The sequence below is a fragment of the Manis javanica genome, chromosome 14 (genome assembly GCF_040802235.1).
Source record: "Manis javanica isolate MJ-LG chromosome 14, MJ_LKY, whole genome shotgun sequence".
Lineage (NCBI taxonomy): Eukaryota > Metazoa > Chordata > Mammalia > Pholidota > Manidae > Manis > Manis javanica.
Window position 1 is genome coordinate 78812151 of NC_133169.1, and position 22807 is coordinate 78834957.

The 22807-nt window shown below is 39.9% G+C and overlaps 1 protein-coding gene and 1 pseudogene across 3 annotated transcripts in view; both read right to left on the bottom strand.

Annotated features, from left to right (window-relative positions):
* Nucleotides 1-22807, bottom strand: part of YTHDC2 (YTH N6-methyladenosine RNA binding protein C2) — a 132354-nt gene that overhangs the window by 39926 nt on the left and 69621 nt on the right. The gene's annotated exons all lie outside the window — the stretch shown is intronic.
* Nucleotides 40-2920, bottom strand: LOC118972233 (eukaryotic translation initiation factor 4H pseudogene; annotated as a pseudogene).

Here is a 22807-nt window from a genome sequence, read left to right on the forward strand (position 1 = left end):
ATTCACCAGGTGGAGAAAGACAAATACCATATGATTTCACTTATTTGTGGAATATAAAGACAAAGCAAAACAGCAGTAGACTCACAGACACTGAGAAGAAACTAGTAATTTCTAAGGGGGAGGAGTTGGGGCAGCTGGGGGGTGAGAGGGAGGGGAATAAAGGGGCACAATAATTCATAATCACAATATAAGTTAATCACAGGGACAGCAGTACAGTATGGAGAATACAGCCAATGATCCTGTAACATCTTTCTACACTGACAGATAGTAACTGCACTAGTGGGGGTGAGGATTTAATAATATGGGTAACTGATGAACCACTGTGTTGTCATTTGAAACCAACATAAGATTGCATATCAACAATATGTCAATTATAAAAAAGATGCATTCACCAATCACTTCTTAGTTAGGCTGCAAAGTAACTGAAAACCACTACATTAACCACTCAAGGTCAATTCTCCTAAGACTTTTTTTTTTTTATTATGTAAGGTTTTTCTTGTATTTAAAAGATCATTCACAAAATATCATATCCATAGATTAACTTTCTGCATATAGTTGAATGTGTTAAGTGTTTGGAATTCCATTCTTACATTTAAAAGTCAACTGGATTGCCCAGAAGTTTAGATGAATCTGTTTTGTTCTTAATCTTTTCCACATTGAAGATGTAAGTAGGTCATCTGAAAGTATCAGGTTTGATTACAATCACATAATGCATGTCTTTCTTACGTATTGGTGTTACACAAATGGTTCTTATTTCAGAAGCAAAGATGGCAGGTGGAAGGAAGGAAAGGAGGGGAGAGTTCTGTAAATTGCTGAGACTGTGTGACAACGACAGAATAAGAGAACCCAAGGACGCCAGCTAGCAACAAACCACTACCTCAGCACACTGCTCGGCGCATGTGGCCCCTCGCAGCCCTCCAGTCACGACACTGAGGGCCTCTGGCTTCAGAAGCTCCTACCGGCCTCCCAAACCCAGGCAAGTGCTGAGCATTGGACATGGGGACAAGAAACGGCCCACAGAGACCTAGTAACTGAGAACCACCTACCAGTTATTTTAAAGTTCCTGACAACTCTGCATAGCAAAACTCTCAATTCATCAAGCGCAACAGAGTGCCACACTCTAGGTCCATTTTAATAAAATTAAAGGATGGTGCGAAGCACAGTAGCTCACTGTCACTTCTACAAGGGAACAGAAAAGACACAAGGGAGAGATGCAGAATACACAGATGCCGGGGATGGGAAGAAAGCAATGTCTGCACTAGAAAGTTAGCTGAGCACAGCTCTGCCACCACGACCTTTTAGTCCCCCAAACCGACCTGCCCAGTGGCGAGGAAAGCAGACAGCAGTTCGCCACATCTTGCCAGAGGAGTCTCTAACACCGCCAGGGAAAGGAGGGGCTAGTCTGGACACAGTGGGGAAAGAGCAATAACCAGGTGTGTGAACCCAACAGTACATCCAACTTCGGCCCCCTCACACCATTTCACGTAGCTCTTCCCCATTCGTTTCCCTGTCAGACTGAGAGCCCGTTCTGCTGGGGCAACCCATGTGGGGATGGGATAACAGACAGGACTGCCTATAAATAGGGACAAGAAGAAATTTGCAAGGTATCACCAGCATAGTTTATCCTTGTTTTCAAAACAAGGTGCCTCAGATTCTTTATGTTGATCATGGCTGAAAGAAAACAAGATGCTATCCAATCTGTGGCCTCTTCTCATTTCTCCTTGGAAGCCACAGCAATACAGAACTCAACATGCAGGTCAGAAGAGAAGCACTGAGCAAAATCAAACGGAAAGACTGGAGTCTGGCCAATGTGTCTAAAGTAAAAAGAGAAAGCAAAGGAGAAAAATGAAGCAGCACCTCAATGCAAACACTCCCACATGGCGGCTGCCTCTCCCTCTGCAGACACTCATGTGCTGGAAGGCAAGGGGACTAAAGGAAATTGGGGAAGGAGTGGCAGCAAAAAAGCACACAAAAACAAAAAGCACAAGCAAGCACTAGAGACAGAGAGGGCAAAGCCAAGAATGTACTAAAAACCACTTGTTAACTGCTGACATGCACTCACAGGCTGTTTCCGTTGTAAGAAAGGACAAAGGTCAGGCGCAGGAATGGTAACTGCAGGACTGCTGGTCCGGGGGCCAGCCAGGCTGTGGTCTTGCTCTAACTCCCCCCACTCCCATTCCCTCCCTGTCGCAGCTCATTCTTGCTCCTTGTGGACGACTTCCTCTCTGGGCCTGGCTCCTCCAAAGATAGCAGAATTGGGATTGGCTACTTGATTAAGGAGCATTGCAACTGTTCGAGGTTTAAGCTGGAGCCTCGGTCTCTGTGCTCTTTCCTCTTCTGTCAGTTCTCTGAAATCCATGCTGGACCCTCGAAGGGGAGGGCCATCTCTGAAACGACTCCCCATTGGGGGGCCCATTCGCCGGTCACCTGGACGACTCCCTCCCCTGCCTCCTAGGAAATCATTCCTAAAGGCTCTGTCATCTGGTCCACCTTTCCTGAATCCAAAATCACCTTTATCTTGTTTTCTGCCTTCTGCGATGTTCACACGAAGTGACCGATCTCCCAACAGTGCACCATCGTATGTCAAGGCTTCCTTAAGGGAATCCACCTCATCAAATTCTACATAGCAGAATCCTTTAAATTTGTCTGTGTCCTTGTCTCTGACTAGCCGTACACTCCTTATGCTGAGATTCTTAAAGATAGCATCTATGTCGCCCTGAACCGTGTTAAAAGGCAGATTTCCTACATAGGCTGTGTAGGGGGGCTCTGTGGACAGCTCCTTCTGGCTACGGGAACCATGGCCACCAGCATTGCCATGGGACCCTCTACCGCCGCCAAAGCTGCTATAGGCCCGATCGTCGTAGGTATCGAAGTCCACCATTTGCCGCCTCTGCTCCGAGAGGAACCCATAAGACTTTATTTATTTATTTATTTATTTTTTGTTTATCACAGCATTTTTTTTTTTTTGAGAGGGCATCTCTCATATTTATTGATCAAATGGTTGTTAACAACAATAAAATTCAGTATAGGGGGGTCAATGCTCAATGCACAATCATTAATCATCTCAAGCCTAATTCTCGTCAGTCTCCAATCTTCTGAAGCATAACGAACAAGTTAAGACTTTATTTTTAAAAAAACAACTATAATAGATGCAGAAAACAGATTGATTGCCACAGGCAAGGAGTTGCATGTGTGAAATAGGTGATGGTGATCAAAAAACACAACTTCCAGTTATAAAATATATAAGTCCTGGGAATATAATGTACAGCATGGTGACTACAGTTAATAACACTGTATTATGTATTTGAAAGTTGCTAAGAAAGTAGATCTTTTTTTTTTAAGCAAACTTTTTCTTTGGAGATATAACTGACATATAACATTAGTTTCAGATGCACAACACAGTGATTCAATATTTGTACACACTGCAAAATGATCACCTCAAAAAAGTCTAGTTAACAGACTAAACAGCAGATCATAAAAGTTCTCGGGGCAGAGTTGAAAGGCAAGGATGAACCTCCTCCCAAAAACACATAAAACACGAAAATACAGCAAATAAAGCTAAGCCTGAAAACGACCTGAAGACTGTAGAACAGACTACCTACCTCTAGGGAAAAAGAGACAACTACACAGAAAAGGGTAAAAGTGGCAGAGCCCCGATCAAGCCGAACCCAAGTCCTCTCCCAACCTCAGACCACAGGCAGTACAAAGAGAAATGGAGCATGGAGGGGGCAGAAGCCCAAGACCACAAACACCTGGCCCTGGAGATCTGCTCCAGGAGCATAAGCCCTCATTAAATGGTGTTCTGGTGATTAGCGGGGCTGGACAACAGACAAGTGGAACATTCAAGGAGGCTGAGATCCCACCCACTTGTGATCAACAGGCATGCTCCACCAGTACCCACGAGAAAAAGCAAAGCAGGCCGTATGAAAGACTTCCCAACAGCAGGAGGGGTGCCAGAGGGGAGAGTGTCTGATGGAGCTCTCTTCGCAGGAGAAAGGGCAGATGGAAGATACCTCCCCAGCCTGACCTCAGCCCAACAGGTTGGGAACTTTTGGGAGCCCCAGACACTCTATCCCCCTTGCTGCCAATGCAGCTCTGAGGCTCCTCGCTGTGTGCATGGACAGCAGACAACCCACTTGGCATGGCAGTAGTGTCAGATGTTGCTGACAAGTAGGCAGAAGGAGACCCTCTCAGCACTCGGCACTGTTTCAGCCCCACTGGAGAGGTGCCCACAGGAACCAGTCCCAAGAGCTCCTTCCTCCTTCCAGGTGTCCACGTCTGGTGCTCTATACAAAGCAGCACATCAGCCTTCCCACCCCATTATCCCTTCAGCCCTGCCATTGCTGCAAACCAGGCAGAGCGCAGCCCTGTACACACAGAAAGCCCAACAGAGACCTTTGTGCTAATTACAAAGGCATGGCCAAAGCAAACTGCTCACCTAGAATCAGACCACAACAAGCCACACAGAAGGGCAGCCACCCAGTGCATGCCAACAGATGGGGCTCCCTCACTGGAAAGTAAAGAGCCTTGAGCTTCTGGGTACTAGAGGGCATCTCCTTCATAAAGGTATTACTCAATAGGTCAGAAAGCAGAAGAGACATCTAATACAAAAGAAGAAACAGAAACCCTGACAAAATGAGGCAGCAGAGGAATATGTTCCAAACAAAACTACAAGACAAAACACCATAAAGAGGGCTAAATGAAACAAGAAATCATCAATCTTCTTGAAAAAGATTTCAAAGTAAAAGTCATAAACATGCTCACAGATCTACAAAAATATTCAAGATCTCAGGGAGGACTTCAACAAAAAGACAGAAGACCTTCAGAGCTGAAGAATACAGTATCTGAAATGAAACATATAATGGAGGGATTTAAGAGTAGATTATTACAGGTTGAAGAAGCTGTAATGAAATGGAAATTAGGGAACAAGAAAACAATGAAGCTGAAAAACAGAAAAAATGATCTCTAGGAATGAAAGACTAATAAGAGAACTGTGTGACCAATACAAATCGAACAATATTCGCACAATACGGATACCAGATGGAGAGAGGGAGACTGTGTTATGAGTTATAAGAAATACATATTTGGTCATTAATATGACCAAATATATATTTCCCAGGTATATTTGGTTTTCATCCACAGTTCCTAAAAACACTGCAGACTTAAAGGTGAAATGAGGGTTTGTCATGTTAATGAGAGACTTTTGGACCCCCTCCCAAGGGCTGGAGGCTGAAAGAACCAGTGGCCAATAATTCAATCATGACTATGCAATGAAGATCTCACAAAAAACCCTGAGAAGAGCTGTCTCTCTCCGCTGTGCTCTGCTCTGCATTGCTCAGTTGATGCTGCTTCTCACTTGTTGAGAGCTTCTATGCTTGGGGAACCATAATGAGTCCATGTTCCACAGAGCCAGGCCCCAAGCTCCACAAGTACCGAAGCTCCTATATTTGGGACCTTGTCCTGTATATCTCTTCATCTGGCTGTTAATTTATATCCTTTATTAAACTGGCAAATGTAAGAGCTTTCCTCAGTTCTGTGAGGTGCTCTATCAAATTAATTGAACCTAAAAGGGAGGTCATGGGAACCTCCAATCTATAGCCAGTAGGTCAGAAGCACAGGTAACTGCCTGGGGCTTGTAACTCGTGTATGGAGTTGAGGGTGGAGGGCAGTCTTGTAGGACAGAACCCTTAACCTGGGGAATCTGATGCTGTCTTAAGGCAGATAGCATTAGAATTCAGTTGAGTTCTTGGACACCCTGCTGGTGTTCAAGAATTGCTTGGTGTTAGTAGGTGAAGGAAGACCACCTCCCACATACTTACACACATGGGAATCAGGCCTGGGAACCCAAATGGAGTAGTTATACTACTATTATTGCTGTGTAATAATGTTATGGTTTTATATATATATATATGTAGGGAAAGACTACACCATTGTATTTGGCATCAGATGAGTGGGAATCACAGAGACAAAGGGATAGAAAGTATCTTTAAGGAAATAACTGTTGAAATCTTCTCCAATCTGGGGAAGGAAATAGACTCTCATGTCATGGAAGCACAGAGAACCCCTAACAAAAGGAACCCCTAGGAAGTTGACACCAACACATATAATAATTAAAATAGCAAAGATCAAGGACAAAGAGGGAGTACTGAAAGCAGCCAGAGAGAGAAAAAAGATTACTTATAAATGACTTCTTAGCAGAAACTTTACAGGTCAGAAGGGGGTGGCATGATATATTTAATGTAATGAAACAGAAGGACCTCCAACCAAGAATCCTCTATATGGCAAGATTATCATTTAAATTTGAAAGAGGAATTACACAATTTCCAGACAAACAAAAGTGGAAGGAATTCGCCACCACTAAACCAGCCTTGCAGGATATGCCAAAGGGACTGCTGTGGTTGTAAATGACCCTAGGGTTAAATAGTTTTCACCAGTGAAAATAAACCCATAGTAAAGGTAGTAGACCAACTAGTACCAGGCAAGTATGAAATTAAATCAGCTACTCACAAAATCACTCAAGAGATACACAAAAAGTGCAGAATATGACCTAATACATAAGAGTGGAGGAGGAAGAAGGAGAGGAGGAAAAGTAATTATAGATTGGGTTTGAAATAGAGTAATCAGTAATTTAAGATAACTGGTTATATACTAAGGAATCTATCCTTGAAGCTTTAGTAGCCACAAATCTAAAGACTCCAATAAATACACAAAAGAAAGGAAGTGAAGGAGGGAGGAAAGGAGAGAGGGAGAGAGAGAGGAAGAAAGAAAAAAAGAGAGAGGGGAAGGGAAGAAAAGGGAAGGGAGGAAGAAATGCAGAAAAAAAGGAAGGCAGGAAGGAAGCAAAAAAGAAAATCTAAGCATAACATCAAAGAAAGCCATCAAATAATAAGAGTATATGAGAGGAAAAAACAGAACAGAGAATAGACATAAAAACAAGCAGAACACAAGTAATAAAATGGCAATAGGTACACATCTATCAAAAATCACCATAAATGCAAATAGACTGAATGTAACAACCAAAAGATAGAGTGAAAGAATGGATTTAAAAAAAAAAAGACCCATGCATATGCTGCCAACAAGAGACTCATTTCAGAACCAAAGACATTCGCAGACTAAAAGTGAAGGGATGGAAAAAGTTGGTTCATGAAAATAATAGAAAAAACAGGAGTAGCAGTATTTATATCAGACAAAATAGACTTCAAAACAAAATAAGTAACAAGAGACAAAGGACATTACATAATGATAAAGGGGTCAGTCCAGTGATATAACCACTATAATCACTATAAGCAGATAAAGGATATAACCACTTTAAGTATCCATGGACCCAATATAAGAGCACCTAAGTATGCACAACAAATTCTAACAGAATTAAAAGGGGAAACAGATTGCAACACATTCATTTTAGGAGACGTTAACACACCACTCACACCAACAGATCAACCAGACAGAAATAAGAAGCAAACAGAGGATTTGATCAGATGGACCTAACAGGTATCTACAGAAAGTTCCATCCAAAAGCAGCAGGATACACATTCTTCTTAAGTGTACATGGAACGTTTTCCAGAATAGATCACATAGAAGGACACAACAAGCCTCAATAAATTCAAAAAGATTAAAATTGTATCATGCAGCTTCTCAGACCACAATGCTATGAAAGTAGAAATCAATTACACAAGGAAAAAAAAAAGGCCTACAAACACATGGAGGCTAAACAACATGCTTCTAAATAATCAGTGGATCAATGAACAAATTAAAACAGAGATCAAGCAATATATAAAGACAAATAAAAACAACTCAAGAGCTCAAAACCTGTGGGAGGCAGCAAAGGCACTTCTACATAGCAATACAGGCTTACCTGAAGAAGCAAGAAGGTCCCCAAATAAACAGTCTAAAATCAAAATTACTGAAACTAGAAAAAGAAGAACAAATGAAGCGAAAAGTCAGTAGAAGGAGGGGCATAATAAAAATCAGAGCAGAACTTTGAAGGTCTTAAAGGGACAGGGATTTAACAGAGAGACGGAAACAACACAGGTCACAGCCCAGTGGCTGGATATTACAGGGAAAACTGAGCACACTAACCCCCTGGGCAACAGCTCTGAGACCCCTCACGGAGGTAAACAGCCAAACACACCCCGCCCCCCCCCCCCCCCCGCCAGTCCATTACCCCTCCCGGCGCTGCGAAAGCAGAGAAACAGCCTAAGGCAAAACACGTCCACAGAAAGGCAGAAAGGAAAACTCCTACACTTCAGCAGGGCAAGACACAGACCCAGCCTGCACGCAATTACCCAACACAAGCCACAAGGGGTCGCAGTTGTCCCAGTAAAGAAAGGCCAGTAGCAAGTGAAAAGTTTGGCCCTCCCAGCTGACAGTCAATAGCACCTGTCAACATGAAGAGGCAAAAAAATATGATCCAGACAAGACTACCCAAACAGCTTCGGCAGCTGCTACATCTTCCCCTGAAAAGGAACCTGGGGAGATAGATTTAGCCAGTCTTCCTGAAAAAGAATTCAAAACAAAAGTCATAACCATGCTGATGGACTTCCAGAGAAATATGCAAGAACTAAGGAAGGAGAATACAGAAATAAAACAAGCTCTGGAAGGACTTCAAAACAGAATGGACGAAATGCAAGAGACCATTGATGGTCTAGAAAACAGAGAACAGGAATGCAGAGAAGTTGATGCAGAGAGAGCTAAAAGGATCTCCAGGAATGAAAGAATCCTAAGAGAGCTCAGTGACCAATCAAAAAGGAAAAATATACGCATTATAGGAACACAAGAAGAAGAAGAGAGAGAAAAAGGGATAGAAAGCGTCTTTGAAGAAATAACTGCCGAAAACTTCCCCAAACTACAGGAAGAAATGGCCTCTCAGACCACAGAGGTACACAGAACTCCCATGACAAGGGATCCAAGGAGGGAAACACCAAGACACATAATAATTAAAATGGCAAAGATCAAAGACAAGGACAAAGTATTAAAGGCAGCCAGAGAGAAAAAAAAGGTTACCTACAAAGGAAAACCCATCAGGCTATCATCAGATTTCTCAACAGAAACCCTACAGGCCAGAAGAAAATGGCACGATATACTTAATGCAATGAAACAGAAGGGCCTCGAACCAAGACTACTGTATCCAGCACGAATATCACTTAAATATGAAGGAGGGATTAAACAATTCCCAGACAAGCAAAAGTTGAGGGAATTTGCCTCCCACAAACCACCTCTACAGGACATCTTACAGGGACTGCTCTAAATGGGAGCACTCCTAAAAAGAGCACAGAACAAAACACCCAATATATGAAGAAGGGAGGAGGAGGAATAAGAAGGGAGAGAAATAAAGAATCATCAGACCGCGTGTATAATAGCTCAACAAGCGAGTTAAGTTAGACAGTAAGATAGTAAAGAAGCGAACCCTGAACCTTTGGTAACCACAAACTTAAAGCCTGCAATGGCAATAAGTTCATACCTTTCAATAATCACCCTAAATGTAAATGGACTGAATGCACCAACCAAAAGACACAAATAGAATGGATAAAAAAGCAAGATCCATCCATATGCTGCTTAGAAGAGACTCACCTCAAACTCAAAGACATGCACAGACTTAAAGTCAAGGGATGGAAAAAGATATTTCAGACAAACAACAAAGAGAAGAAAGCAGGTGTTGCAATTCTGGTATCAGACAAGACAGACTTCAAAATAAAGAAAGTAACAGAAGACAAAGAAGGACATTACATAATGATAAAGGGCTGAGTCCAACAAGAGGATATAACCATTATAAATATATATGCACCCAATACAGGAGCACCAACATACCTGAAACAAATATTAACAGAACTAAAGGAGGAAATAGAATGCAATGCATTCATTCTAGGAGACTTCAACACACCACTCACTCCAAAGGACAGATCCACCAGACAGAAAATAAGTAAGGACACAGAGGCACTGAACAACACACTAGAACAGATGGACCTAATAGACATCTATAGAACTCTACATCCAAAAGCAACAGGATACACATTCTTCTCAAGTGCACATGGAACATTCTCCAGAATAGACTACATACTAGGTCACCAAAAGAGCCTCAGTAAATTCCAAAAGATTGAAATCCTACCAACCAACTTTTCAGGCCACAAAGGCATAAAACTAGAAATAAACTGTACAAAGAAAGCAAAAAGGCTCACAAACACATGGAGGCTTAACAACATGCTCATAAATAATCAATGGATCAATGACCAAATCAAAATGGAGATCCAGCAATATATGGAAACAAACGACAACAACAACACTAAGCCCCAACTTCTGTGGGACACAGCAAAAGCAGTCTTAAGAGGAAAGTATATAGCAATCCAAGCATATTTAAAAAAGGAAGAACAATCCCAAATGAAAGGTCTAATGTCACAAGCATCGAAATTGGAAAAAGAAGAACAAATGAGGCCTAAGGTCAGCAGAAGAAGGGACATAATAAAGATCAGAGAATAAAGAAATAAAATTGAGAAGAATAAAACAATAGCAAAAATCAATGAAACCAAGAGCTGGTTCTTCGAGAAAATAAACAAAATAGACAAGCCTCTAGCCAGACTTATTAAGAGGAAAAGAGAGTCAACACAAATCAACAGTATCAGAAACGAGAAAGGAAAAATCACGACGGACCCCACAGAAATACAAAGAATTATGAGAGAATACTATGAAAACCTATATGCTAACAAGCTGGGAAACCTAGGAGAAATGGACAACTTCCTAGAAAAATACAACCTTCCAAGACTGACCCAGAAAGAAACAGAAAATCTAAACAGACCAATTACCAGCAACAAAATTGAAGCAGTAATCAAAAAACTACCAAAGAACAAAACCCCCGGGCCAGATGGATTTACCTCAGAATTTTATCAGACACACAGGGAAGACACAATACCCATTCTCCTTAAAGTTTTCCAAAAAATAGAAGAGGTGGGGATACTCCCAAACTCATTCTATGAAGCTAACATCACTCTAATACCAAAACCAGGCAAAGACCCCACCAAAAAAGAAAACTGCAGACCTATCCCTGATGAACGTAGATGCAAAAATACTCAACAAAATATTAGCAAACCGAATTCAAAAATACATCAAAAGGATCGAACACCATGACCAAGTGGGATTCATCCCAGGGATGCAAGGATGGCACAACATTCGAAAGTCCATCAACATCATCCACCACATCAACAAAAAGAAAGACAAAAACCACATGATCATCTCCATAGATGCTGAAAAAGCATTTGACAAAGTTCAACATCCATTCATGATAAAAACTCTCAATAAAATGGGAATAGAGGGCAAGTACCTCAACATAATAAAGGCCATCTACGATAAACCCACAGCCAGCATTATACTGAACAGCGAGAAGCTGAAAGCATTTCCTCTGAGATTGGGAACCAGACAGGGATGCCCACTCTCCCCACTGTTATTTAACATAGTACTGGAGGTCCTAGCCACGGCAATCAGACAAAACAAAATAATACAAGGAATCCAGATTGGTAAAGAAGAAGTTAAACTGTCACTATTTGCAGACGACATGATACTGTACATAAAAAGCCCTAAAGACTCCACCCCAAAACTACTAGAACTGATATCGGAATACAGCAAAGTTGCAGGATACAAAATCAACACACAGAAATCTGTGGCTTTCCTATACACTAACAATGAACCAACAGAAAGAGAAATCGGGAAAACAACTCCATTCACAATTGCATCAAAAAAAATAAAATACCTAGGAATAAACCTAACCAAAGAAGTGAAAGACTTATACTCTGAAAACTACAAGTCACTCTTAAGAGAAATTAAAGGGGACACTAATAAATGGAAACTCATCCCATGCTCGTGGCTAGGAAGAATTAATATCGTCAAAATGGCCATCCTGCCCAAAGCAATATACAGATTTGATGCAATCCCTATGAAACTACCAGCAACATTCTTCAATGAACTGGAACAAATAATTCAAAAATTCATATGGAACCACCAAAGACCCCAAATAGCCAAGGCAATCCTGAGAAAGAAGAATAAAGTAGGGGGGATCTCACTTCCCAACTTCAAGCTCTACTATAAAGCCATAGTAATCAAGACAATTTGGTACTGGCACAAGAACACAGCCACAGACCAATGGAACAGACTAGAGAATCCAGACATTAACCCAGACATATATGGTCAATTAATATTTGATAAAGGAGCCATGGACATACAATGGCGAAATGACAGTCTCTTCAACAGATGGTGCTGGCAAAACTGGACAGCTACATGCAGGAGAATGAAACTGGACCATTGCCTAACCCCATATACAAAAGTAAACTCAAAATGGATCAAAGACCTGAATGTAAGTCATGAAACCATTAAACTCTTGGAAAAAAACATAGGCAAAAACCTCTTAGACATAAACATGAGTGACCTCTTCTTGAACATATCTCCCCGGGCAAGGATAACAACAGCAAAAATGAACAAGTGGGACTACATTAAGCTGAAAAGCTTCTGTACAGCAAAAGACACCATCAATAGAACAAAAAGGAACCCTACAGTATGGGAGAATATATTTGAAAATGACACATCCGATAAAGGCTTGATGTCCAGAATATATAAAGAGCTCACACGCCTCAACAAACAAAAAACAAATAACCCAATTAAAAAATGGGCAGAGGAGCCCTTGTCTAGCCTGGATTAATACTTAGTCCATAGGCACACACCTGATCATCTGATCATCTACATTTGCCCTCTTACTGCACTAAACTATGTTTTCTACCTTTATCTTGCATCTACCTACCACTTCAGCATTTTATTAAAAATAAAAAAAATAATAATAATAAAGGGAGAAATGTGGGATCAACATATAAATCAAGTACAAAAATCAAATGAATATTCATATTTGACCTGATTGTTTATAGGTCATAATGCGTGATCAAAACCGAAAGTTTCTGTGATGAATGCCCTTGTACTGTTCACCATGTAAGAATTTATTCACTATGTAAGAATTTGTTCACCATGTAAGAACTTGTTCGTTATGCTTCAGAAGATTGGAGACTGACGAGAATTAGACTTGAGATGGATTAATGATTGTACATTGAGCATTGACCCCCCTATACTGAATTTTATTGTTGTTAACAACCATTTATCAATAAATATGAGAGATGCCCTCTCAAAAAAAAAAAAAAAAATGGGCAGAGGAACTGAACAGACGGTTCTCCAAAGAAGAAATTCAGATGGCCAACAGACACATGAAAAGATGCTCCACATCGCTAATTATCAGAGAAATGCAAATTAAAACTACAATGAGGTATCACCTCACACCAGTAAGGATGGCTGCCATCCAAAAGACAAACAACAACAAATGTTGGCGAGGCTGTGGAGAAAGGTGAACCCTCCTACACTGCTGGTGGGAATGTAAATTAGTTCAACCATTGTGGAAAGCAGTATGGAGGTACATCAAAATGCTCAAAATAGACTTACCATTTGACCCAGGAATTGCACTCCTAGGAATTTACCCTAAGAATGCAGCAATTAAGTATGAGAAAGACCAATGCACCCCTATGTTTATCACAGCACTATTTACAATAGCCAATAAGTGGAAGCAACCTAAATGTTCATCGATAGATGAATGGATAAAGAAGATGTGGTACATATACACAATGGAATACTACTCAGCCATAAGAAAAGGGCAAATCCTACCATTTGCAGCAACATGGATGGAGCTAGAGGGTATTATGCTCAGTGAAACAAGCCAAGCAGAGAAAGAGAAATACCAAATGATTTCACTCATCTGTGGAGTATAAGAACAAAGGAAAAACTGAAGGAACAAAATAGCAGCAGAATCACAGAACTCAAGAATGGACTAACAGGTACCAAAGGGAAAGGGACTGGGGAGGATGGGTGGGTAGGGAGGGATAAGGGAGGGGGAGAAAAAGGGGGATATTAAGATTAGCATGCAGGGGGGGGAGAAAAGGGAGGGCTGTACAACATAGAGAAGACAAGTAGTGATTCTACAACATTTTGCTATGCTGATGGACAGTGACTGTAAAGGGGTATATAGGGGGGACCTGGTATAGGGGAGAGCCTAGTAAACAAAATATGCATCATGTAAGTGTAGATTAATGATAAAAAAAAAAAAAGCAGTTCCTGTGTGGTGACCTCCAATGAGTTCTACACAATGATATAAAGGGCATATAAAAGTGTAGGCAAAGGGTCTGTTTGTGTTTATACAGAGGATCAAAGCCTAATTTGGCTACCCCGAAAATGAACTAAGATACGATATGAAAAAGAACTTCCAACACCAGCACTCTCGGGAAGACTCATGCCAGAAGATGACCATCAAAAACCCCAACAAAGATCCATGCACTGCTACAGGTGTAGATGCACTCATCCCACCAGTTCCTGGACTTGCCATGGGAATGAAGAAGGAGATATCTAAGCTGGCCTGTGCATACAGCAAAACAACAAATTTGACAGGATCTAAACTGTTGGATCTCAACCAAGAATTAGGAGCAGTGCAAATTGTAGCGCTCCAAAATCTTACAACTACAGACTATTTACTGTTAAAAGAACATATGGGATGTGAACAGTCCCCAGGAATGGGTTGTTTTAATTTGTCTGATTTCTCTCAGACTGTTCAAGTTCAGTTGGACAATATTCACCATATTATAGATAAGTTTTCACAAATGCCTAAGGTGCCTAACTGGTTTTCTTGGTTTCACTGGAGATGGCTGGTAATTACAGGTATACTTTGGTTACGTAACTGTACTCCTATTATGTTAATGTGTGTGTGCAATTTAATTAGTAGTTTAAAACCTATACATGCTGAAGTTACGCTACAAGAAGGTATGTCAAAGAAATAATCAATCTTCCCAGGTTTTCTTCCACCTGCTACTTCTATAGCTTTTCCTCTTCCTTCCTAATTATAACCCTTAAGTAGAATTCGTGCCTCATATCGAATTTACCAAGCATCATAATTCTTCCAAGTGGTAAAGACACCTCAAGACAAATGCTGGGCATAGAAGCCACAGGGCATAAAATATGCAAAGAAGTAAAAAGCTAACCTTTTCAAACAATAAGGCTTCTCTCTAACTTACCAACTTAACATTTCCCTGTATGGCCCCGGAAGATGACTGGTTAGCCAGAGATGGGTAAGATTCCTCAAGGGAGGAATAACCTAAGACAGGCACAGTCGCAGGGGGGCCATCAGGTGAGAAAATGGGGATCAACAGAGGTGAGGCTTAGAACCTCCCCCCCGCTGTTCTGAGAGAAATCTTCTGCATACGTGGATGTTTTATTGCCCTTGTCTAGCTTGGATTAACACAGTCTACAGGCACACACCTGATCATCTACATTTGCTCTCTTACAACACTAAACTATGTTTTCTACCTTTATCTTGTACCTACCTACTACTTCAGCATTTTATTAAAAATAATAATAATAAAGAGAGAAATGTGGTATCCACATATAAATCAAGTATAAAAATCAAATGAATATTCATATTTGAACTGACTGTTTATAGTTCAAAATGCATGATCAAAACCAAAAGCCTCTGTGATGACTGTCCTTGTAATGTTCAACATGTAACTTATTCATTATGTAAGAATTTGTTCTCCATGTAAGAACTTGTTCGTTATGCTTCAGAAGATTGGAGACTGACGAAAATTAGGCTTGGGGTGGATTAATGATTGTGCATTGGGCATTGACCCCCCTATACAGAATTTTATTGTGGTTAACAACCATTTGATCAATAAATATGAGAGATGCCCTCACAAAAAAAAAAAAAAAAAAAGTACACACTTCCAATTGTAAAATAAATAAGTAACCGGGATGTAATATATAGCATAAGGAATATAGTCAAAATATTGTAACAACTTGGTATGGTGATATCTGGTACCTAGAATTACCATGTATATAAATGTTAAATCACTGTGTTGTACACCTGAAACTGATGTAATACTGTGTGTCAACTACCCTTCAATAAAAAAAAAAAATCAGAGCAGAAATAAATAAAATAGAGAAGAATAAAACAATAGAAAAAAATTAATGAAACCAGGAGCTGGTTCTTTGAGAAAATTTTTTTAAAAAATAGATAAACCAAAGCCAGACTTATGAAGAAAAAAAAAAGAGTGCACACATACATAACCAAAATTGTTAAGAAAAAAAGAAGAATCACAATGGACACCACAGAAATACAAAGAATTATTAGAGAATACTATGAAAAATTATATGCCAATAAATTGGACAACCTAGAAGAAATGGACAACTTCCTAGAAAAATATAACCTTCCAAGACTGACCCAGGAAGAAACAGAAAGTTTGAACAGACCAATTACCATCAATGAAATTGAAATGGTAATCAAAAAACTCCCAATAAACAAAATGCCAGGTTCAGGTGGGTTTGCAGGCGAATTCTACCAACCATCCAACCATCTAAAGAAGAGCTAATACCCATCCTTCTTAAAGTATTCCAAAAAGTAGAAGAGGAGGTAATACTTCCAATCTCATTCTATGATGCCAGCACGACTCTAACACCAAAACCAGGCAAAGAGACCACAAGAAAAAGAAAATTATAGACCAATATCCTTGATGAACATAGATGCAAAAATCCTGACCAAAATACTAGCAAACAGAATTCAAAAATATATAAATAAGATCATCTATCATGACCAAGTGGGATTTATTCCAGGGATGCAAGCAGGGTACAATATTCATAAATCAATATCATATATCACATCAACAAAAAGAGGAGCAAAAATCACATGATAATCTCAATAGATGCTAAAAGAGTATATGACAAAATTTAACACCTGTTCATGATAAAAACTCTTTAACAAAGTGGGTAGAGGGTAAGTACCTCAACATAATAAAGGCCATATATGACAAACCCAATCCAACAGCATACTTAATAGTGAAAAGCTGAAAGCTTTTCCTCTAAGATTGGGAACAAGACAAGGATGCCCACTCTCACCAATTTTATTCAACATACTACTGGAGGTCCTAGCCCCAGCAATCAGACAAAAAAAAAAGAGATAAAGGCATCCAGAATGCTAAGGAAGAAGTTAAACTATCACTATTTGCATACGACAAGATACATGGAAAACCCTAAAGAATCCACCCAAAAACTGTTAGAATAACTGAATTCAGCAAAGTTGCAGGATACAAAATTAATACACAAAAATCTGATGCATTCCAGATTGTACCAGAGAAAATGGCAGAAAGAGAAATCAGGAAAACAACTCCATTTAAAACTGCATCAAAAAGAATAAAATACCTAGGAGTAAACATAAGCAAGTAGGTGAAAGACCTATAGCCTGAAAATGACAAGACACTCATGAGAAAAGCTAAAGAAGACACCAATAAATGTAAATACATCCTGTACTCATGGGTAGGAAGAATTAATACTGTCAGAGTAGCCATCCTGCCCAAAGCAATTTACAGATTCAGTGCAATCCCTATCAAAATACCAACAGCATTCTTCAACAAACTAGAACAAATAATTCTAAAATTCATATGGAACCACAAAAGACCCCAAATAGCCAAAGCAATCCTGAGAAAGAAGAACAAAGCTGGGGGAATTGTGCTACCTAACTTCAAGCTCTACTACAAAGCCACAGTAATCAAAACAATTTGGTACTGGCACAAAAACAGTCTCATTTATCAATGGACCAGAAAAGAGAGCCCAGATAGTAACCCATGCATCTATGGACAATTATTATACACTAAAAGGAGCCATGAATATGCATCTTCAGCAACTGGTGTTAGAAAAACTGGAGAGCTACATGTAAGAGAATGAAACTGGATTATTGTCTAAGTCCATTCACAAAAGTAAAACTTGAAATGGATCAAAGGCCTGAATGGAAATCATGAAACCATAAGACTTAGAAAAAAACACAGGGAAAAATCTCTTAACTATAAGCATGAGCAATTTTTTCCTGGACACATCTCCTTGGGTAACGGAAACAAAATAAAAAATGAACAAGTGGGACTACAACAAACTAAAAAGCTTCTGTACAGCAAAGGACACCATCAGCAGAACTAAAAGGCATCTCACAGTATGGGAAAATATATTCATAAGTGACTCATCTGATAAAGGGTTAACATCCAAATATATAAAAAAACTCATATGCCTCAACACCCAGAAAACAAATAACCTGATTAAAAAATGGGTGGTGAGGGGTCATGGGGAGGGCTGTACAACACAGAGAAGACCAGTAGTGATTCTAGAGCATCTTACTACACTGATGGACAGTGACTGTAATGGGGATTGCGGAGGGGAGGTGGTGAAGGGGGGAGCCTAGTAAACAAAATGTTCTGCATGTAATTGTATATTAATGATAACAAAAAAAGAAATGGGTGGAGGTGGAGTACTAAACAGAAACTTCTCCAAAGAAGAAATAAAAATGGTCAACAGGCACATGAAAAGATACTCCACATTGCTAATCATCAGAGAAATGCAAATTAACACCATAATGAGATACCACCTTACACCAGTTAGAATGGCCACTAACCAAGACAAGAAACAACAAATGCTGGCAAGGATGTGGACAAATGAGAACCCTCCTACACTGTTGGTAAGAATGTCAATTGGTATACCTACTGGTGAAAGTAACACTGAGGTTCCTCAAAAAGCTGAAAATAGGGCCTGAGAGGACAAAAGATGGCAGTGTGAGAAGTGAGGCAGAAATCTCCTCCCAAAACTACATATAATATGAAAATACAGCAAATACAATTAGTCCTAAAAGAGTGACCAGAAATAAGAGTGCATCAGCCAGTCTACATTGGCGAAAAGAGAACATCTAACATCTCACGATAAAGGGTAAAGTAATAAAACTGCAACCTGGTGGGACCTGAGCACTCGCTGCACCCAGGTCACCAGCAGGAGGAAGAGAATCAGAGCAGGGAGGGAGTAGAAGCCCAGGACTACTAAATACCCAACCCTAGAAATCTACTCTGGGAGCACATATCCACATCACTTGATGCTCTGGAGATTAGAGGAGCTGAAAACTGAAGTCAGACTAAGACTGCGAACAGGTTCATACAACCAGCTGCCCTGGAACAAAAGAAAGGCAGGCACTTTGAAAGACTTCCCAACAGTGAGAGGGTAGCTAAAAGGGAAAGGATTCAGAAGAAGGAACAGGTGGACAAAAATCATCCCCGCACACTCAGCCAAGCTGGTAGGGAACTTTCAGGAGCCTCAGGCACTCCATTCCCCTGGCTGGCAACACAGCCTCAAGACCACCTACTACAATAAGCAGCCTGTCACTTCTTCCTCCATGCTGGCAACTGCACACAAACTCACTGCTCCCATCATCGCTCCAGACCAGCCAGAGAGCAGCCCCACCTACAGCAACTACACTGTTTAATGCAGAGGCTGCCCGCTGTGCACAGCTCACTGGCTGTGACAGCAGAGGCAGGCACTGAAGCCGGGATGCAGGAAAGGGCTCTGTCCTCCCAGCGACATGGGCACCACTCGCTGGTGACCTCCACCATTGCTCCAGACCAGCTGAAGGGCAGTCCCACACATGGCAGCTTAGGCGATTAACCCAGAGGCTGCTCTGGGCACATGGCTCACTGGCCCTGACAGCAGAGGCAGGCACTGCAACCAGAAAACAGGAAAAGGCCCACTCTTTAGAGTAAACACTAGCGCCGCTCACCTGCAACCACTGCCATCACTCCAGGTACTGGGCAGCTCCAAAGAGCAGAGCTGCTGGGCACTAGACGGCACCACCTAAACAAATCTAGTATTTCTCATTAGCCAATAGGATTGTGAAAAGAAAGAAGAACCTTACTCAACCAAAAATCCCTCAAACACCAGAAAGAGGGCTCACTGAGACTGAAATCACCAATCTTCCTGAAAAAGAATTCAAAATAAAAGTCATAAGCATGCTAATGGAACTACAGAAAAATACTCAAGAGCTAAGGGACGAATATAGGTGGTAGACAGACACCTTAAAAAATACAGTAGCTGAAATAAAACATACAATGGAGGGATTTCAAAGCAGATTAGATTAGGGAGAGGAGATGGTAAATGGAATAGAAATCAGAGAACAGGAATACCAAAGAAGCTGAGGCACACAGAGAAAAAAGGATCTCTAGGAATGAAAGAATATTAAGAGAAATGTGTGACCGATCCAAACAGAATAACATTTGCATTATATGGGTACCAGAAGAAGAAGAGAGAGAGAGAAAGGGATAGAAAGTGTCTTTGAAGAAGTAATTGCTGAAAACTTCCCTAATCTGGGGAAGGAAATAGTCCCTCAGGCCATGGAAGTGCACAGATCTTCCAACACAAGGAACCCAAGGAAGACAACACCAAGATGTATAAAAATGCAAATGACAAAGATCGAGGACAAGGATAGCAGCCAGAGAGAGAAAAAATAACACATACAAATGAAAACCCATCAGGCTGTCATCGGACTTCTCAACAGAAACCATATAGGCCAAAAGGGAGTGGAATGATATATTTCATGCAATGAAGCAGAAGAGCCACAAACCAAGAATACTCTACCGGGCAGGGTTATCATTTAAATTTGAAGGAGGAATTAAACAATTCCCAGATAAGCAAAAGTTGACAGAATTTACTTCCCACAAACCATCTCTACAGTGTATTTTAAAGGGAATGCTCTACATGGAAGTGCTCCTAAGCCTAAATAGCTGTCACCAGAGAAAATAAAACAGCAGTAAAGAAAGTAGACCAATTAATTACTAATAAATACAAAATTAAATCAGCTACCCACAAAGTCAGTCAAGTGATACACAAAGAGTACAGAATATGACACCTAACATAAAGAAAGGAGGAGGAAGAAAAAGAAGTTGGGGGGAGGGAAAGAGTCTTCAGATTATGTTTATAACAGCATAATAAGTGTTATGGTAGACTTCTAGGTAGTAAAGAAGCTGCCCTTGAACCTTTGGTAACTAATATTCCAAAGCCTGAAATGGCAATAAGTACATATCTATGGACATTCACCTTAAATGTAAATGGTCTGAATGCACATATCATAAGATAAAGAGTTACAGAAGGCATAAAAAAGCAAGAATCATCTATGTATTGCCAACAAGAGACTCACTTCAAACACAAAGACATACACAGACTAAAAGTGAGGGGATGGAAAAAGATATTTCATGCAAACAATTGGAGAAAAAAGCAGGAGTTGCAATACTTGTATCAGATAAAACAGACTTCAAACCAAAGAAAGTAACAAAAGATAAAGAAGGACATTATATAATGATAAAGGGGTCAGTCCAATAAGAGGATATAACCATTATAAATATCTATGCACCCAACATAGGAGCACCCTCATATGCAAAATACTAACAGAATTAAAGGGGGAAATACAATGCAATGCATTCATTTTAGGAGACTTCAAAACACCACTCATTTCAAAGGACAGATCCAGCAGACAGAAAATAAGTAAGGAGACAGAGGCACTAAACAACACATTAGAACAGATGAAACTAACAGACATCTATAGAAAACTCCACCCAAAAGCAACAGGATACGCATTCTTATCAAGTGCACATGGATCATTTTCCAGAATAGATCACATACTAGGCCACAAAAAGAGCCTCAGTAAATTCAAAAGATTGATATTGTACCAACCAACTTCTCAGATCACAAAGGTATGAAACTAGAAATAAATTGTACAAAGAAAACAAAAAGGCTCACAAACACATGGAGGCTTAACAATATGCACCTAAATAATTAATGGATCAATGACCAAACTAAAACAGAAACCCAGTAATATATGGAGACAAATGAAAACAACAGCGCAAAGGCCCAACTTCTGTGGGACACAGTGAAGTATAAGAGGAAAGTATATAGCAATCCAGGCCTATTTAAAGAAGGAAGAACTATCCCAAATGAACAGTTTAAATTCACAATTAATGAAACTGGAAAAAGAACAAATGAGACCCAAAGTTAGTAGAAAGGGGGACATAATAAAGATCAGAGAAGAAATAAATAAAATTGAGAAGAATAAAAGAGTAGAAAAAAATTAATGAAACCAAGAGATGGTTCTTTGAGAAAATACACAAAATAGATAAACCCCTAGCAGGTAAACTTATCAAGAAAAAAGAGAAATCTACACACATAAACAGAATCAGAAATGAGAAAGGAAAAATCATGATAGACACCACAGAAATACAAAGAATTATTAGAGAATACTATGAAAAGTTATATGCTAACAAACTGGATAACTTAGAAGAAATGGACAACTTTCTAGAAAAATACAACCTTCCAAGACTGACCCAGGAAGAAACAGAAAATCTAAACAGACTAATTACCAGCAATGAAATTGAATTGGTAATCAAAAAAACTACCCAAGAACAAAATCCCTGAACTAGATGGATTCACCGCTGAATTTTAGCAGACATTAGAGAAGAGACATAATATTCATTCTCCTTAAAGTTTTCCAAAAACAGAAGAGGAGGGAATATGTCTAAACTCATTCTATGAGGCCAGCATCACTCTAATACAAAACCAGGCAAAGACAGAACAAAAAAAGAAAACTACAGACCAATATCCCTGATGCACATAGATGCAAAAATACTCAACAAAACATTAGCAAACCATATTCAAAAATACATCAAGAGGATTATATATCATGATCAAGTGGGATTCATCCCAGGGATGCAAGGATGGTACAATATTCAAAAATCCAACATCATCCGCTATATCAACAAAAAGAACAAAAATCACATGATCATCTCCATAGATACTGAAAAAGCATTTGACAAAATTCAACATCCATTCATGCTAAAAACTCTCAACAAAATGGGTATAGAGGGCAGGTACCGCAACATAATAAAGGCCATATATGACAAAC